The 4,498-nt window shown below is 45.1% G+C and overlaps 1 non-coding gene across 1 annotated transcript; it reads right to left on the reverse strand.

Moving 5' to 3' along the window:
* Positions 1 to 4,426: 4,426 nt before the first annotated feature.
* Positions 4,427 to 4,498, reverse strand: Trnac-gca (transfer RNA cysteine (anticodon GCA)). Its single transcript has one exon. It is a non-coding gene; the product is annotated as a tRNA-Cys (tRNA).

Below are 4,498 nucleotides of genomic sequence, written 5' to 3' on the forward strand. Positions count from 1 at the left end.
ACACACACACCCACACACACACACACACACACACCCACACCCACACACACACCCAGACACACACACACACACACACCCACACCCACGCATAAACGCGCGCGCAGACACACACATGCTTTGGAGCACAGCTAAACGAGCAACACTTTAAAGGTTAAAAAGTTTGCGAAGACTCCTTGTCTGCAACAAAGCGATAAGGGTTAGATTATATAGATTTATTTTTAACACAGGGGTTATCTGTATCTATCAGAAACGCAATTTTTCGGAAACAAAGAGCATTGAAAATTGATTTTGTTGGTATCTTGTTGCGAATTCTAAACTATTGATCTATGTCGTTCAGGAATACTAAGTACAGTATTTTTGCTTGACTGAGATTAACTCACTCAGTACGGCCAGTCCTCTCTTCTCCTGCACACAGACCCCTCGGATGTCCAGTGGGTGTCTGAATGACCCAACCTTTAGCTTCCGTCGTCAGAATTGTGGTATTCTTTGTCAACATTCACGTCTTCAGTAGAAGAGCCTTCCGCTTGCAATATTTTGATGGTGGTAATTGGGGTGAAACGCTGTCTGAATGACCCAACCTTTAGCTTCCGTCGTCAGAATTGTGGTATTCTTTGTCAACATTCACGTCTTCAGTAGAAGAGCCTTCCGCTTGCAATATTTTGATGGTGGTAATTGGGGTGAAACGCTGTTAACGTCGTCTCTTTCGCCGTTCGTATGGAAAGAGTTAAACGTTCTTTTTGTCAATATTTCAAACTGATCCGAGTGCGCTTTTGGCTTTTGTACTGTGTGCAGTTTTCCAAGAGCATACGCACGACATAGCGTGTATGTATTTTTTTTTTTTTTTTAATTTCAGAGACAGAGCAGCAGTTTTCGAGCTTGGTAAACGTAGGCAAAAATGGTATGTAAGATATCGGGTTTCCAAGATACATAATACAACAATACTTTATTATCTCTAAAAGTGAAATTGTTGACACATTTGCTGACAAAGGCGATTTATCATTCAATTCGAACAGTGGAATCAACATCGTGTCAATAGTAAACTTTTACATCAGTTAACAAAGTGAAAGAGAATCAATACAATATCAGTATCAGTATCAGTAGCTCAAGGAGGCGTCACTGCGTTCGGTCAAATCCATATACGCTACACCACATCTGCCTAGTAACCCAACGCGCTTGGTCAGGCCTTGAGAAAAAAACAAACCCATAAAAATAAATAACAATAAAGATAAATAAAATAAATAAATAAAGTAAATTAAAAAAAAAGAAGAAAAAGAAATGAAATAAAATAAAATAAATAAATAAAATAAAATACAACAATAATACTGTAGTCTAATCACACATACCATGTATTCATATACAAACACACACAATGATAAAGCGGAGTATGACCAAATGTTAAGATGTTACTGGTGGATTGAAGGTATGTAATGATTGTGTCAGTTTAACAAAGCTGATGTGAAAGCAGAAATAAAGCATATGCAGAGAGAAAACAATTTTATCAAGGAGTCGTAGTGTGTGTGTGTGTGTTTTTCTCTTCAGTTTAACGTCTATTCACTATAAGTGTTTTTAGACGGTGTGTGTGTGTGTGTGTGTGTGTGTGTGTGTGAGTGCTCGTGTGTGTATATGTGAGGATATGTGCGCGCGCGCGTGAATGTGTGTGTGTGTGTGTGTGTGTGTGTGTGTGCGTGCATGCGTGCGTGTATGTGTGTTTACACGCGCGGGCGTGTGTGTATATGTGTATGTGTGTATGTGTGCGCGCGCGCACGCGGAGTGTCCGCAGTGTTTAGCCATGCACAGACACACACACACACACACACACACACACACACACACACACACACACACACACACTCACTCACACACACACACACACACACATTAACACACACACACACACACACACACACACACACACACACCAAACAATCAAACAAACTCAAATCAAAGGACAGACCAAACCATGGCCAATACTTCCTTCCACATGGAACGTACTACAAAGCAGCTTCAGGTGCATCGAGGTGTCAAAGGGTGCGGACTGAACCATATTCACCGCACCACATCCTCCGTGGTAAAAAAAAAAAAAAAAAAGAAAAAAAAAAGCCCCCCACTGCCCCCCCCCCCCAAAAAAAAAAAGAAAAAAGAAAAAAACAGGAAAGAAAAAAAGCACCCCCCCTCTCCCCCCTCTCCCCTCCACACAAACCCCCCCCACCCCCCACGCCCCAAAAAGCAGGTGTCTGACATTCGCTGGTAAGGCCTACAAAGTATCCGTGATGATGGCAACGACACTGACACACGCTATATAATAACGACCGACACCGATAAACTCTGTGTAACAAGGGGAGTGTAGAGGGGTGGGAGGAGAAGACAATCGACTATGCTTTGTCACATCCAAAGGCCATTTTGAACAGGTGGATTTTTAGCTTAGTTGATAATGATGATGATAATGGTATTTATATAGCGCTGAATCTTGTGCAGAGACATATCAAAGCGCTTTCGCACCAGCCATTCACACGCATGCATAACTCTAAAACTGTAGAAACTAAAGACAAGGAAGGGCGGGCAAGGGAGGCTATTTTGGGAGGAGGTGGATTTTAAGGCCAGACCTGAAAGAGCTGAGAGTGGAGACTTGACGAAGCGAAAGAGGAAGTTCATTCCAATCGCAAGGTCCAGAGACAGAGAAAGAACGGCGGCCAACAGTCGAGTGTTTGATTCTGGGTATGCGTAAACAGAGTGGATCCGAAGCCGATAGTAGTGAGCGAGATGGAGTGCAGAGGTGAAGGCAGCCACAATTTTGAAAGAGGACAGAGTTGGTGACTGCCCGAGGAAGAGAATTCCTGACAGAAGGTGCTTGATGTTAAAAAGCCCTTTGACCAAATGTCTTTGAAGAGACTTCGGGGACTCGAAAGTGTTTTTTTTTTCAAGAAGGCATCAGAGAACGGAAAGAACCGAGGATAGGTAAGATGGTAGAGAAACTTCGAAGTGCCAGTTTTGTACTGAATTCTGTACTGGATGGGTAACCACTGAAGTTGATGTGAGAGAGGAGTAACATGTTCTTTCTACATTTTTTTTGCAATCAGATATAGGAAAAGAATAGATAATAAGAAAAAGACACCAAGAAAGAAAATAAAACAAAACGCCCCAATAATATAAGAACATGGTTCTCTCCAGTGGACTGCCAGCGCTGGAACTGCCGTAAAAGAACCTGGGTGTGGCTGAGCATGGCGAACTCGGGATGAAGGGTGTGTGTGGGAGGGGTGGGAGGTGGAGGGAGGAGGTGGGGATGGGGTGGTAAGGCTTCGTCCACATTAAGCCCAGCCAGTTGATGACAGCAGATGTCTGATAATAGTGCGAGCGTCATTTTGCTCTCCCCCGCCATGAATGTCGGCAGTAAGTGTTCCACACTGGCCACCAGCTGCCTCCAGCCAGTCGTTTGATTTGCAGCGTGCACACATTCGTTTCTTCCGTCTGGAGAGCGCCGAAGCTGACGGCAACTGGTTGTATCTGACTGAAGTGTGTTGCTGTGTCAGGCTGACGGCAACTGGCTGTGTCTGACTGAAGTGTGTTGCTGTGTCAGGCTGACGGCAACTGGTTGTGTCTGACTGAAGTGTGTTGCTGTGTCAGGCTGACGGCAACTGGTTGTGTCTGACTGAAGTGTGTTACTGTGTCAGGCTGACAGTAGCAACTGGCTGTGTATGACTGAAACGTGTTGCCGTGTCAGGCTGACGGCAACTGGCTGTGTCTGACTGAAGTGTGTTACTGTGTCAGGCTGACAGTAGCAACTGGCTGTGTATGACTGAAACGTGTTGCCGTGTCAGGCTGACGGCAACTGGCTGTGTCTGACTGAAGTGTGTTGCCGTGTCAGGCTGACGGCAACTGGCTGTCAGCAACTGTGAACGTAGTCTGAACGTAGACTGATACCACTGAAACTGCGCGGATTACAATATTACAATAACAAGAGGCAAAGCCTCCATGGCTCACGTATGACTCCTGCTGATTTAAAGAGGACAAGTTTCAGTTTCAGTTTCACTTTCTCAAGGAGGCGTCACTGCGTTCGGACAAATCCATACACGCTACACCACATCTGTTGAGCAGATGCCTGACCAGCAGCATAACCCAACGCGCTTAGTCAGGCCTTGAGTGCATGCTTACATATTTGTGTACCTATGAAAGTGGATTTCATTTTACGTAATTTCGCCAGAGGACAACACTCTCGTTGCCATGGGTTCTTTTTCAGTGCGCCAAGTGCGTGCTGCACACGGGACCTCGGTTTATCGTCTCATCCGAAAGACTAGACGCTCAGTTTGATTTTCCAGTCAAACTTAGGAGAAAGGGCGAGAGCGGGATTCGAACCCACACCCTCACGGACTCTCTGTATTGGCAGCTGAGCGTCTTAACCATTCTGCCACCTTCCTCCCCACAAAAAAGAAGGGAACACCCGGGTACGAACCGGGGACCTCTCGATCTGCAGTCGAATGCTCTACCACTGAGCTGTATCCCC

The sequence above is a fragment of the Babylonia areolata genome, chromosome 31 (genome assembly GCF_041734735.1).
Source record: "Babylonia areolata isolate BAREFJ2019XMU chromosome 31, ASM4173473v1, whole genome shotgun sequence".
In the NCBI taxonomy this organism is placed as follows: Eukaryota; Metazoa; Mollusca; class Gastropoda; order Neogastropoda; family Buccinidae; genus Babylonia; species Babylonia areolata.